We start from the raw sequence: 15,758 nt of genomic DNA, 5'->3' as shown, positions 1-15,758 counted from the left end.
AAGTCTGGTTGGCATCATGGTATCATCTGGAATCTGGTGGCTGAAAAGAGTTAAGATAGAAAGCAAAACAATCTGATATGCAGGTGGATCCAAGTTATTGTCTGGGGAGATGATGTCATGGCTGGAAAAAAGGACCAGAAACCTGAATCAGGGAAGAGAGTAGCTCCCAGATATGGGAAAGGTGTATAAATATTGTTGATTGTAAACCCCATCGATTTGATCTGATCTGGGGCCCATATTCAGCTTAGGAGCCTATGTGACCTCTGCATCCCTCTAGATCTGAGCTCACATTCTGTGGTCATAAGTAGGAACGTTCCAAGCTGCCCCAATATCAGGACCCATCCTCCTCTGGTGGTAAACAGAGTATGCTGTCCATCCTCCCTTCAGAGGATGGGAGATTCTCTACCTTTGTTGATCCAAGCTAAGGGCAAGGTTCTATGGGGGCCCCCAAAGGTGTATATTGTGTTGTTCCTGATAGAAATGACCAGTAACAATGGAGAGAGGGTTCTATTCAAGGTCTAGGTCCATCATGTCTGTTTGGGAATCTCAGAACTCCCCAAATAGGGCCCCAGTTGATGGAGTGGCCTGATAGTGACTAAAGAGTCATCATTAAAGTATGCCAGTCTCTTGACCTTATTCAGCTTTTGCAGTCCTTGATTTGATAAGGTTAGCTTTGGCATGAGTAAGGGAAGTATAATAGGAAGTAGGTGAGGAGGGTATCTAAGTAGACACTATTTCATTATGAACTTTATACAGGCTCACTGCAGACTACTGTGTACTTTTGCTTTCAGGTACATATTTTGCCCAAATTTATGGATACATGTGAACATATGCCCTATCTCATGGGACCTGATCTATATCTAGGTTTTGGGACTTTGTTAGGAAGTGAACCACCTGGAATGGAATTAGAGAATGCTATGAAAGGAAAGGTCTCACCTGAGTAATGAGGCTGAAGGGTTGACATTCCATGCCTGGTGTCCCAGGACACATTCCGAAGTGAAGCATGATGAGGTGGTACTCATTGCGTTGATTAGGTTAGGATGGGCAGATGCAATATCATTTGGTATGAATGAGAGAAGCATGCAGGAAAGTGAGCTCCACCCTAGAGGTTCCAGGACTGGGGGAAATATAGGATCCACCTACATGCATATCAGATTTCAGGCTCAGGGGGAAAAAACTAGTATAGTCATGGGCCCTTTGGAATATAACTAAAATAGGCCTACACTATCTACAAAACAGAGACCCACCCCCAATTCTTCATCTGCACTATTCCAGCCTTTGGATTCATGATTGGTAAACAACTTACTTGGCTTTATATGTTAACTCTCTTTTCAGCCACCAGGTTCCAGATGCTACCATGATGCCAAACAGATTTCCCTGAACAGACAATCCCACTGATGTGTCCTAGAGCCCCACTTCCGCAGAGCCCCACCCCACTAGGGAAAGAGAGAGGCAGGCTGGGAGTATGGATTGACCTACCAATGCCCATGTTCAGCAGGGAAGCAATTACAGAAGCCAGATCTTCCACTTCCTGCACCCCACAATGACCTTGGGTCCATACTCCCAGAGGGAGAAAGAATAGGAAGGCTATCAGGGGAGGGGATGGGATACAGAGTTCTGATGGTGGGAATTGTGTGGAGTTGTACTCCTCTTATCCTATGGTTTTGTCAATGTTTCCTCCTTATAAAAAAAAAAGGAAAGAAAAGAATATATATATATATATATATATATATATATATATATATATTGCTTTAAAAAAGAAAGCAGAACAAATCGTTGACTAATCATGAACCTAAAGGAAAGAACATTTCAGATGAAGATTTGGGGTCAACCCCAGTGATCTACTTCTAAATCCTTCCTCTTCCCTATACCATCGCATCCCTGTCTGATGGTTGGAGACTCAGAGACCATTGCACAGAAGGTGGGTGTTTCCTCTTCCTGGTGGAGTGGACACCCTGTTGGAGCCCTTCCAACCCTGTGTCCCATGTCCAGGTGTTCCAGATAAACCTTGGAATCTGACCTCCCTCATGGCTCTATACATACCTGAAAACATATGCTCCTTACTGAGACCCCCCTCTTGATGTCTCTACTCTTTTCTTCAGAGGAGTCTGGATATGAATAGATAGGAGCCCTGGGTCAGATCGATGGGGTTTATAGTTAACAGTATTTATATACTTCCCTCATATTTGGGAGCTACTCTGCCCTAACCCAGCTTTCTAGGCCTTGTCTCAATTCTGACCCCATCTTCCCAGACAATACTTTTAGTCCACCTGCATGTTAGCTCTCGGGCTCAGACAAAAATTACTAAAGTCATGGTCTCCTTGGAATAAACCTAAAATGGACTTCTTATCTACTTCCCACATGAAGACCCCTAGTTTCATTTGCTGTATTCCTACCTTTAGGTTCCTGTACACTGAACAATTTGTCCTGCTTTATATCTTACCACCTTGCAGCCACCAAGTTGCAGATGCTACCATGATGCCATCCTAACCTACCCTGGTAGACAACCTCAGCAATGTGTCCCAGAACTTCAACTCTCCAGAGCCCAACTACTACTAGGGAAAGATAGAAACAGAATGGAGGTATGGATCGACCTGCCAATGTCCGTGTCCAGTGCAGCAGAGAAATAGTTACAGTAGCCAGAATTCCTACCCTCTGTATACCCCAAGGAATTGTGGTCCATACTCCCAGAGGGATAAAGAATAGGGAAGCTTCCAGTGAAGGGGATGGGACACAGAACTCTGGTGGTGTTAAGTGCATGGAATTTTACCCCTGTTATCTTACAATTTTGTTAATCATTATTAAATCAATAATAAAAAAATAAATAAGGAGCCTGGACACACACACACACACACACACACACCTCTTGGGAAGACTTGTTTCCCAGGACCCAACAAGAAGAGGGTGATTGCATTCAGAACACACTTAATTGCTACTATTTAATGAGATTAAAGGGAAGAAGACAAAAGCCCTGATTTATGAGGCAATCAACAGCCCTGGAGGGGAGGCTCCTGGCAGAGAGAGAAAGGAAGTGCTCTGACAGCAGACTGAGGAACAGGACTGCCTGCCAGGGGCACAGAGAGTTGTCTGATCTCTCCCACTGGAAGGACCATCCTTCCTGAGTCACACCAGGTGTCTCTTGGGTCCCCTGTGGGCAGGGCTGGTGACGCCAGCAAGGCAGAATGTCAGACCCATTGAGCTGCCTGGTTCCTTCAACCTCTTGAAACCAGAGGAAAGATGAGAGGCTACAGGAGGAGTTGGGAGACTTATAGTCTAGGCAGGCTGTCAATCAAGGAGACATTTTCCCTGTTTGATTGGCAATGGATGGGCTAGGGCAGATGCACAGTAGTCTTATAAATATCAGTATGTCTTCCTTCACCTTCTCTCCGTTTTTATTATCTTTATTTATTGGTTAGAGGCAGCCAGAAATCAAGAGGCAAGGAGGGGAGATGGAGAGACAGAAAAAGAGAGACACCTGCAGACCTGCTCCATCACTTGTGAAGCTTTCCCACTGCAGGTGGGGACTGGGGACTTGAACCTGGGTCCTTGGGCACAGTAATAGGTACACTTAAGCAGGGGCACCACCACCTGGCCAACTCTCTTTTCTTTCTCTATCTCCCCCTTAGTTTTTCTCTCTGTCTCTTTCCAGTAAGTAAATAAATATGGCATTGGGTGATGGCACATCCAGCTGAGCACATGTTACAGTGCATAAGGACTCAGGTTCAAGCCCTCTGTCCCCACTTGAGTGGGGGTAGATGTCTCAGAAGTGATGAGGCAGTACTACTGGTCTCTCTCACTCTCTCTCTCTCCCTCCCTCCCTCCCTCCTCTATTCCCCCTTCTCTCTCAACTCCTCTGTCTCTATCCAACAACTTAAAAAGGGAATCAATAAAAATAAAAGAAATTCCCATTTAAACAAAGAAAATAATATCAAGACATTTCTATGCCACTAAGTATTCTTCACAACAGGTTGGAGCAAGCTAGAAGGACAATGCAGAGTAGGTTCATGTGGTATAAAGAGACCAAAACTAATCAGACATCAGTCAAGTCCCAGTATACAGGGATTCAGCACATAAAGTTGGCTGGGAGGATGGCCTTGATGTAGAGTGTGACATGATTCTGAATCATGTAGCAGCGTCTGCCATGCTCAGCAAACAGTATTTATTAAAATACAGCTGGGGCTGCAGGTGTGTTTGAAAAACTTGTAGCTGGGCCAGGCAGTGGAGCACCTCATTAAGTGCATGCATTACAACACACAAGAACCCAAATTCAAGCCCCTGGTCCCCACCTCCCAGGGAGGGGGAAGCTTCAGAAGCGGTAAAGTAGAGCTGCTGTTTCACTGCTTGTTTTTTATTTTTTCTTTAAATTTTTTATATTTATTTATTTATTTATTTTTATTTTTGTTGCCCTTGTTGTTTTTTTATTGTTGTAGTTATTGTTGTTGTCGTTGTTGGATAGGACAGAGAGAAATGGAGAGAGGAGGGGAAGACAGAGAGGAGGAGAGAAAGACAGACACCTGCAAACCTGCTTCACCACCTGTGAAGCGACTCCCCTGCAGGTGGGGAGCCGGGTTCGAACCGGGGTCCTTATGCCGGTCCTTGTGCTTTGCGCCACCTGTGCTTAACCCGCTGCGCTACAGCCCGACTCCCTGTTTCACTGCTTGTGAAGCTTCTCCTCCTTCTGCAGGTAAGATCCAGTGCTTGAGCTAGGTCTTCAAACATGGTGATGTGTGTGTTCTACTGCCTGGCCCAAGGAACTAGTTCTAACTTGTGGACTGTTGGTACAGACAGAATGGTCTTGAAAAGTCCAGCTAGTCACTCAGATTTTCCACTTAGAGATACAGTTTTCCCATTGTGGGGACCTGCTGACCAGACCTGAACTTGAAAAACAAAATGATTTATATCATATATGTGAGAACCAAAAGACAAAAGATCACTCTGGTGCATGTGAGGCAGGAGACTGAAATCAGGACCTCATGCTTTCAAATCCAGCACTTTGGCCACCATATCCCATCCTGGGCCTTAACTTTTTAAATTTTCTTTTAGTAGCTGTATGTAACATCTCAATAACATCAAGAATTCCTGACATCCTAACCCTGAGTGATCTCCTCCTTCTCTTCCTCATCTTCTTTCTTATGTCTCTCTCTCTCTCTGGATATTAATAGATCACAATATAATTAATGTTACAGGGATAGACCGGAACTTTTTAAAACATTTTTTTCTTTTTCTTCTTTCTTTTGTTCTTTTTATTTATTTACTTATTCCCTTTTGTTGCTCTTATTGTTTTTATTGTAGTTATTCTTGTTGTTGTCATTGTTGGATAGGACAGAGAGAATGGAGAGAGGAAGGGAAGACAGAGAGGGGAAGAGAAAGACAGACACCTGAAGACCGGCTTCACTGCCTGTGAAATGACTCCGCTGCAGGCATGGAGCCAGGCACTTTAACCGGGATCCTTCCGCTGATCCTTGAGCTTTGCGCCACGTGCGCTTAACCCGCTGCGCTACCGCCCGACTCCCAGACTGGAATTTTTTCAAGACTTTACCTATTTCTTTTGATGAGACAAGGAGAAATGAAATGGAAGAGAGCTAGAGAAGGAGAGACAGAGAGAAATGTGTAGCACAGCTCTACCAATCATGACGATTCCCCCCCTGCAGGTGAGGGTGAGGGGCTTGAACCACAGTACTAGGAGAAAGTGTTTAGCCATGCATAATTCTTATTACTTCTTTTTAATTTTTATTATTTATTTATTTTCTACTGAATAGAGACTGAGAAAAATTGAGAGAGGAGGGGGAGACAGAGAGGGAAACAGAAAGACACCTGCAGCCCTGTTTCGCCGCTCCTGAAGGTTTTCCCCTGCAGGTGGGGATCAGTGGTTTGAACCTAGATCCTTGCACACTGTAATGTGTGTGCTTAACCAGGTGCACTACCACCTGCCCCCATTCTTATTGCTTCTTCTTTAAATATTTTATTCATTTATTTTAAATGTTTTATTTATTTATCACAACAGATGAGTGGCTGAGCAAATTGAGGTATGTATATACAATGGAATACTACTCAGCTATTAAAAATGGTGATTTCACCATTTTCAGTCCATCTTGAAGCTTGAAGAAATCATGTTAAGTGAAATAAGTCAGAAACAGAAAGGTGAACATGGGATGATCTCACTCACAGGCAGAAGTTGAAAAACAAGATCAGAAGAGAAAGCACTAAGCAGAACTTGGACTGGTGTTGGTGTATTGCACCAAAGTAAAAGACTCTGGAGTGGGGGTGGGGTGGATCCAGGTTCTGCAACATGATGGCAGAGGACCTAGTGGGGCTTGTATTATTATGTGGGAAACTGGGAAATGTTACACATATACAAGCTGTTGTATTTACTGTCAATTGTAAAACATTAATCCCCCAATAAAAATAAATTTAAAATAAATAAATACTTTTATTTACTTATGATTGATAGAGACATAGAGAAATTGAAAGAAGAAGGAGGGAGATAGAGAGGGAGAAAGACAGAGAGACACCTTCAGCCCTACTTACCACTCATGAAGCTTTCCCCCTGTAGGTGGGCTTAAACCTGGATCCTTGTGCACTGTAATGTGTGCACTTAACCAGGTGTGCTACCACCTGGCCCTCATAGTCCTTATTTCTGTCGAATTTAAGGACCCCCCCAAAAAACTCCTTCTTTGTCCTCCTGGAATCCCCTCTGTGGACAGGGCATCACAGAAGCTTAATTTGACATGGCCTTGATACTACATCCTGGGGAAAAAGCACTGGGACTAACCCTGAGTGATCTCCTCCTCCTCCTCTTCCTCATCTTCCTTATCTTCCTTCTTATGTCTCTCTCTCTCTGGATATTAATAGATTACAATATAGTTAATGTTACATGAATAGACAGGAACTTTTTTAAAAAAAAAACTTTACCTATTCCCTTTGATAGGACAAGGAGAAAATGGAGATGGACAGGAGCAAGAGAAGCTCTGGCTTGGGGCGGGCATGAGCCAGCAGCTGTGATTCATTTCTTGCATCGGTGACTTCACTGCCCTTGTTCCCGAAGCACCACCTCTGTCTGCCATTGGCTGACCGAGGTGAGGAATGAGTCACTTCTGCCACCTGCCCTCAAGCCCCAATAACTTCACTCACACCTATGTGCATTAGTGTTCCATGTGAAACATATTAGAATAACTTTCAGTGGAGGCTTGGGCGTTCAAAGGCAGCCTGGGTTAATGAGAGAAGAAAGAGGGGGCAGGGGGGTATTGTTCATACAGAGAGGACAAGCCAGGACGGAGTGTGGGTGACATCGGGACAGAAGAGGAGTCTCTCTCATCCTGGCCTCCTTGCCCAAGGTCAAGGCATTATTGAACCTCTTCAAGTCCACTCTTGCTCCAACAGGAAAAGAAGGAAGAAATACTGATGAGCCCTGTGAGAGTCCCACTGGAGACAGTTTCCTTCTTTTTTTTTTTTTTTTTACCAGAAAATTGCTCAGCTCTAGCTTATGGTGGTGCAGGGGACTGAACCTAGGACTTTGGTGTGTAAGGCATGAGTGTCACTTTGCATAACCATTATGCTATCTACCCCTGACCAAGACAATTTTCTCAGGGAATTATGTGGTGACATTGAGTCCACTAAGCTACCCTCCATACCCACAAGCCATCTCCCCATCCTGGCCACCACAGGCAGGCTACCTTCCTGGGGACCCTCTCCAACTTATGTCAACTCCAATATCAGCAAAGGGTGTGTTTCCTGTCACAGTCATCAGCCTAGGGACAAGGTGAGGGTCAACAGAGCCGAACTACTTCCATTTGCTTCCCACTAGAGACTTCCTGTCCTTGGTCTCTGGAGAGAGTCCATATGAAGCTGGGACATGGTGGGGACTTGGTAACTCAGGGAATTGTTGCTCTCTATCCCTGCCTCATAGCCGTCAGGTCTGGGTCATGATATTGCTTCCATTGGCTTTATTGTTCCTGTGACTTTGTTTTTCTTTCTCCGTATTGAATGTTCAGTCATTAAAAGTCTTGGGTCTCAGTGTACTCAAGTGGAAATACACACACACACACACACACACACACACACACACACACATTTCAGGTGTGTGTGACTTTAGCCACGCTGCTTAATCTCTCTGCGTCTCGGTTTCTGCAAGTGTACAATGAGGGTTCATAATAGCTCTTCCTTTCAACAAGATGTATCGAGGATTAAGTGAATTTAGACATGGAAAAACTCCCAGAGTTGTGTTCCGAATGCAGTAATCATTGTATCACCATCCACAGCCCTTGTATTGCTTCCTTATGCTTCACTGGTATCCCATAATGAGCAGGGTTCTATAGTGTGTTTTCTCTCAAATGAGAGGGAATAGATTGCCCAGTCAGCTCTCTACCAGAACACTGAGTTCATCCATCCTCTTGCAACATAAGGCTGGAGTCTCTCTCTCTCTCTGCCTGTTTATTGTGAGTCTGGGACAGCTCTGTCCTTCCTGTTCCTGGGGACAGTTCCTCTTTTTTTCCAGAACAATCTGTTTACTCACAGTTCTGCATAACCACCGTTTCCCGTTGGACACAGAAATAAGGATGTATACTTGATGAGTGGTATAGACTCGATTTTTACAAACCTCAACTATATTCTTTTTTTTTATTTAAGAAAGGATTAATTAACAAAACCATAGGGTAGGATGGGTACAACTCCACACAATTCCCACCACCCAATCTCCATATCCCACCCCTTCCCCTGATAGCTTTCCCATTCTCTATCCCTCTGGGAGCAGGGTCATTGTGGGTTATAGAAGGTGGAAGGTCTGGCTTCTGTAATTGCTTCCCCGCTGAACATGGGCGTTGACTGGTCGGTCCATACTCCCAGTCTGCCTCTCTCTTTCCCTAGGAGGGTGTGTCTCTGGGGAAGCTACCTCAACTATATTCTATCCCAATATCTCAACTATATTACCACCACCACCACTTTATTTATTTATTTATATTTATTTATTCCCTTTTGTTGCCCTTATAGTTATTATTGTTGTTGTTGTTGATGCCGTCGTTGTTGGATAGGACAGAGAGAATGGAGAGAGGAGGGGAAGATAGAGAGGGGGAGAGAAAGCTAGACACCTGCAGACCTGCTTCACCTCCTGTGAAATGATTCCCCCTGCAGGTGGGGAGCCAGGAACTCGAACCAGGATCCCTACACTGGTCCTTGCGCTTTGTGCCACCTGCGCTTAACCTGCTGCGCTACCGCCTGACTCCCCACCACCACTTTCTTATGCGGCCCTACTCTGTGGACCAAAATGGGGGCAAAAATGGCAGATAAGCTATATCCCTAACTCTCCCTCAGATGGGCAACATGCCAGAGATTGCTTTCCTTTTTTTAAAGATTTTTTTTCTCCTTTTTTTTAGGGGCCATGCTGATCTTCTCTGTGTCATTCCAGTTTTAGAATATGTGCTGCTGAAGCGGCGGGCACTTATTTCTTTTCAATAGCTTTTTTTTTATTGCCACCAGGGCTATTGCTGGACTTCAGGTGTCTGCACAACCAATCCACCACCCTCAGTGCTCCCCTCCCCCTTTTTTGTGATAAAAGCAGAGAGAAGTTGAAAAGGAGAGGGAGGAGCTAGAGAGGCAGAGAAAAAGAGAAATACCTGCAGCACAGCTTTACCACTCAAGAAGCCTTCCCCCCTGCAGGTGCGGACCAGAAGGCTTGAACCCAGGTTCTTGCTCATTGTAATGTGTGCACTCAACCAGGTACACCATCACCAGCTCCAATAGCTATGTATAACAACAGATGAGTATAATTAAAAGAGAATTCTCTAAGGTAAATCAGTCTTTTCTTTGGCTATTTGGGTAAGTTCAAGAAATTATGTTCTCAAGCTCCACACGGCACCCTCTCTCTCCCTGTCCAGATCACTGCCCCTATCCTCAGTACCTACAAAGTTTCTTGGGAACAAAGTACCTCTTCATAGAAAGAGCTGGTGAAAGACTGAAGTGGGGAAACTTCATCTTCACTCACCAGGCCTTTTCCCAGTCTGTGAGCTATAACCCACTCCAAATATTTCCACATAATTGTCCATCAGTTGACTTTTTAATAGAGAGAAGAGAGGAGAAGAGAAAGAAGAGAAGAGAAGAGAAGAGAAGAGAAGAGAAGAGAAGAGAAGAGAAGAGAAGAGAAGAGAAGAGCGAGAGACTATCATTAGCATTTCCTTTCCTCTCTCCACCCAATCTGTTCATACAGGGAAAAAGGGGGAGCATTTTTCAAGTCGACAAGTTGAAAAAGACTCTTTTTTTTCCCTAAGAAGCTAACCCACATTAAAGGAAGACTGTTTTATTCCAGATCTGCAGCTAGAAGATCAAAAATAGGAATAATTAATGCCTGAGATGTAACTGTTAAGAAGAGCATTTTTTTCATCTTCTTTGCCAAGTTCTTAAATAGGTAAACCACATATTTAAAGAAAGCACTCAGATGTGAAAGTCCCAATGGGATCTCTCTCTCTCTCTCTCTCTCTCTCTCTCATTGAACACATAATGGATTCAGTCTTGGGAGGCCAGGGAGCAGGCAGGATTTGTGAAGTTCTCTGAACTGTCAGCCACATAATTATCTCGCCAAGCCCTAGTGGAGGGGACTCTCTGTGATTCAGCTGCTTTCCTGTTTTGAAACAGAAGGTGACTAACCTCTGGAACCAAAGCTGGCAATGTCAAGGGATGTCAGTTTCAGGCAAACAACATTTCCTTTGAGTGGTCTCGCTTTATGAACTATGAGATTTAATTTTTAAAGGTCTTAGAAAGACCTTCAGTTCTACTTAGGTCCTCTTTCTATAAGCTCCTGCAAAGACTGGAGAGCTTAAAACAGAACACAAACAAAAACAAACAAAACTTACTTTTTCCAGAGTGGCTGCAGGTATGTAAGTGAACTTTCTGTCAAAACGTATTCATAGTCTGACAATCTTCTTTCCAAGGAAAAGGCACACATATTAAGAGCCTTATGCAAAGCACAAATGGGGGGAGGGAGCAACACCAGAATCTCATTCCTGCCTATGAGACTATTATTTTATATTATTATTATTATTATTAGCCTACAGGGTTATCGCTGGGGCTTAGTGCCTGCAGTACGAATCCACTGCTCCTGGCAGCCATCTTTTATCCATTGTTGTTATTGGATAGACAGAGAGACATTGAGAGAGGAGGGGAAGAAAGAGAGGGGGAGAGAAAGATTGACACCTGCAGATCTGCTTGACAGCTTGAGAAGCCACCCCCTGCAGGTGGGGAGCCAGGAGCTTGAACCTGGGTCCTTGCGCTTTGTACTATGTGTGCTTAACCCAGTGCACTACCACCCAGCCCCCTGAGACTATAATTTTAAATGGATGCTTTATAATATCTGTCTGAACTTTATCTGTCTCCAGTTACTTGCTTGTGACCTTGGTTTCCCTTTGACTTCAGAGGGGTTGGGAGAGCTAAATCAGTAGGCTTAACCTTTTGTGTTAAAGGTGACCTCTTCAGCTGCCCTTCCCACAGGATGTGAGGTACCTGCCAGCAGAGACAATGCCTGTCATTATCCTAACTTGACTGACAGAAGAGCTAAGACAGCAACTCCAGGTCTGATGCAAAACCTGAAGTGGAGCAGATGGTGCCCGGCTTGCTGGTGTCCACAGCAAGCACCTTACCCAGTGTCACACCAGGCTGCTGGCTCCACCCCAACAGGCAGGAGACGTGGAATTTGCAGATCGCTGGGTAGAGAGGAGGTAAATGAATGCCTGACCTGATTGAGAGCTTGTTGGCTTTCTAAAAGCTTCATCCAACAGGGTATCTGGCTGGTCTTTACTGAAGTCCCATAGCTCCTGCTATAGCTACTACCTGTACCATCCACCAGCTGTCAAAATGGAGTTTAAAGAAGCAGGTGGTTTCCTGCTTTGGACAGAGGTGGACCTAAGAGAAGGGCAATGATAGCAGTGATCTCCTGGACTCCCGTCCCAGTTGGAAATCACCTTAGCTACATGCTCCACATTATCTGAGTAGACAAAGGGGTCAACCGAAGGGGACAATTCCCCAAAGCAGTTGTGAACTGTTCCTGACTTTTTATTTAAGAATTCTTTTATGAATGTGAAAGAGGCTAGAACACAGCTTTGTCTTATGTGGTAGTGGGAACTGAACCCAGGATCTCAAGCTTACAAAATATGTGGTCTAGCCACTGAACCATTTTCCTGCTAGGGAGATGACCGACTACTGGGAATCTCATTTCTATATTTGGTCAGCCTGGACTGTGCTCCTGGAGCCAGGGGCTGGTAGACTCACCATCAATAGTCAATATATAAACTAACCAATGAAGAAACATGCTCACAGAGGTACTCATATACGGTAATTAAATAAGAAACTTCTGGTGGCTTTGCTGGGGGCTGGCTAGAAATGGCAGTTCTATTACAACACAGGTTTATTTAGGTACATTAGAACAATGGTAGCAAAATAAGAGGGAAAGATTGGCTAGCCATGTGGCACGGGCCACAGTTTTTAAGGATCCTTGACCAATGTTCAGCTTCAAAGCATGTGGAGTCACAGGGAGAAATGACAACATTGATCCAGGTAGAAGACAAAGGGTAGTGTGGTCGGAGAGGTGGAGCAGTGATAAAGCTTTGGACTCTCAAGCACAAGGTCACAAGTTCGATCCGCGGCAGCACATGTGCCCCAGTGATGCCTGGTTCTTTCTCTCTCCTCCTATCTTTCTCAAAATAAATAGATAAATAAGTAAAATATTCTTTTAAAAAGAAGAAGATTATGAAGGGCAAGCAAAAAAAATAAATAAATAGAAAGAATGAATGATTTTTGCCAGACACTCGTTTAAATAACTCCTTATACCCACAGTCTCTGGTGAGTTTGAGTACATCTGTCATATACTCTTGACTTGATGTCAGCCTGACATCAGCCATATGCTAATTCCATTCATGTCTCATAATCCCTTTTGCTCACCATCAATAAAACAAGCCTCCCAATATTCACACAGCCACATACTGAGCAGATGCCCCTAGAACTAGGATGAAGGTGCCAGAATGGTTTGTCTTGCCCTGTCTTGCCCCAAGACTAGTATATGCAATATGACTCCTTCTGATCTCAAGATAAGCTACCAGAAGTGTGAGGGTGACCTCCAACTCCCCACTTTGCTCAAGCTTCTTGACTCTCCGAGTTCAAGAACTTTCATCCCCGAGGTCTCTTCCACTGTCTGCTCCACCCCAGGCTTAATAGCCCCCCCCCCCATAGTGAGTCCCAATGTCCTGAATTTCTCTTCTTGCCCCTGGAGTTTAAGGTCTTGGTTAATCTGCACATGTAAATGAGCAGGTACTACTGATACCAGAGACCATCTTACTCTCCACATGTGTGCTTTCAAAAAAAAAAAAAAAAATTTAGGTTCATGATTAGTCAACAATTTGTCTTGCTTTCTATCTTAACTCTTTTTCAGCCACCAGGTTCCAGTTGCTACCATGATGCCAACCTGACAGACGACCCCACCAATGTGTCCTGGAATCACACTTCCCCAGAGTCCTGCCCCACTAGGGAAAGAGAAATACAGGCTGGGAGTATGGATCAACCTGTCAACGCCCATGTTCTGCAGGGAAGCAATTACAGAAGTCAGACCTCCCACCTTCTGCATCCCATAATGATCCTGGGTCCATGCTCCCAAAGGAATAAAGAATAAGAAAGATTTCAAAGGATGGGATGGGATATGGAGTTCTGGTGGTGGGAACTGTGTGAAGTTGTATCCCTCTTAACCTATGGTCTTGTCAATATCTCCATTTTATAAATTAAAAAAATTAAAACCAGGAGCCTTATTGTAGATCTCTGTGATAAGAGAGCCTATGTGCAGGCTTAAGGGAGAAGGTACTGTTAAAGATGATACTATCTTGATTTTTACAGACTACTAGGCTCCAGTGATTCATTCCTCATAATGGGACCCCTTCCAGAGGAACAAACAACCTCAGACAGACAACCTTGCGACAAGCCCGCCCCCACCCCCACCAGATGAACAGTCCTGTGACAGATATCTTTACGTCAGCCAGATTACTGAAGCCCTTCTCCTCCATTGACACCCTACTCATCACCGAGAGTAAGATGCCCTGACACAGGTCTGCCATTTTCTCAGGTTTTCTAGTGTTTGATTACATCTCTTTGTCTCACACCAACTCTCGTCTCTTGGATGGATGACTGACCTTCTGAGTAGTGAGCAACTCTAATCTTTTTTTTTTTTAATGAGAAAGATAGGAGGAGAGAGAAAGAACCAGAAATCACTCTGGCACATGTGCTGCCGGGGATCGAACTCGGGACCTCATGCTTGAGTGTCCAAAGTTTTACCATTGCGCCACCGCCAGGACCACAACTCTAATCTTTGATTCAGCCATACAAGCCCAAGTCCCCCAAAATGTTGGCACACACAGGAAAAAAAAACAACTCAAAATCTGGACAGTTACCATTCCTGATGCCAAACATCCTCTGGAAGAAGGAAAAAGACACACAATCACAACCCTTGAGAGATGTCAAGAAAATGCCTCAGCATGATCATAGAATAGAAGATCCTCTAACACTCCTGAACTTGTTTATATTAGCTCTATGTTTCCACAGTTACCAGTGTTACCAAGTCCTTTTACACTTAATCTCAGAGTTTCCCTGTGTCCTTGAGATCAGTCAAGAGCTGTCTATAGGGGGTCCGGGTGGTAGCACAGTGGGATATGCGCACATGGGGCAAAGCACAAGGACCGGTGTAAGGAACCCAGTTTGAGCCCCCGGTTCCCCACCTACAAGGGGGTCACTTCAAAAGTGGTGAAGCAGGTCAGCACATGTCTGTCTTTCCCTCTCCCTCTCTGTCTTCCCCCTCCTCTCACAATTTCTCTCTGTCCTATCCAAAAGCAATAACAACAAGGGCAACAAAAGTGGGAAAAAATGGCCTCCGGGAGCAGTGGATTCATAGCGCAGGCACCAATCCTCAGCAATAACCCTGGAGGGAACAAAAAGGGGGGGGGTCTATACCTGTCCCCAACCCACTTAATTTCTTCTAGAAACCAGAGCAATTTTATGACTTGCCCGAACCACCTAATTAATAAATGAATAGGTGGGCAGAGGTCATTTTGAGAGCTAGTTTTTAGTTCTGCAAGAACAAGAACATCAGACATATAATTATATATAGCAAGTTGTGAGGACTATATTAAACATATATATATATATATATATATATATATATATATATATACACACACACACACACAACTTGGAGTCAGCATATATTAGGGTGAGAGGCTATATTAATCAATACAAATGTCTATTTTTTTTTTGCCTCCAGGGTTATTGTTGGAGCTCAGTGCTGGCACTACAATCCACTGCTCCTGGAGGCTATTTTTTCCCTTTTGTTGCCCTTGTTGTTTATTGTTGTTGTTGTTATTACTGTTGTTGTAATTGCTGTTGTTGCTGCTGCTGTTGTTGTTGCTGGATAGGAAAGAGAGAAATGGAGAGAGGAGGGGGAGCAGACCTGCTTCACTGCCTGTGCAGTAGCTCCCTGCAGGTAGGGAGCTGGGGGCTGGAAACTGGGATCCCTATGTTGGTCCGTGTACTTTGTGCCATGTGCACACAACCCACTGCCCTACCTCCTGGCCTCTACAAATGTCTAATTTTGACAGATAGATGAAATTGTTGTTTTATTTATTTATTTATGGAAAAGAGAAGGAGTGGGACCAGGTGGTAGCACACCTTATTGAGTGCACATGGACCTGAGTTCGAGCCTCTGGTCCCCACCTACAGGGGAAAAGCCTTGTGAGTTGTAA

At 44.3% G+C, this 15,758-nt stretch overlaps 1 protein-coding gene and 1 pseudogene across 2 annotated transcripts in view; both read right to left on the bottom strand.

The window, feature by feature from the left end:
• COMMD10 (COMM domain containing 10) overlaps window positions 1–15,758 on the bottom strand; it is a 924,871-nt gene that overhangs the window by 603,478 nt on the left and 305,635 nt on the right. The window lies entirely within an intron of this gene.
• On the bottom strand, window positions 9,321–9,433 carry LOC132537306 (U6 spliceosomal RNA; annotated as a pseudogene).

The sequence above is a fragment of the Erinaceus europaeus genome, chromosome 2 (assembly GCF_950295315.1).
Source record: "Erinaceus europaeus chromosome 2, mEriEur2.1, whole genome shotgun sequence".
Taxonomy (NCBI): domain Eukaryota; kingdom Metazoa; phylum Chordata; class Mammalia; order Eulipotyphla; family Erinaceidae; genus Erinaceus; species Erinaceus europaeus.
The sequence above is the reverse complement of the archived record's forward strand: the minus strand, read 5'-3'. Positions and strand labels throughout refer to the sequence as shown.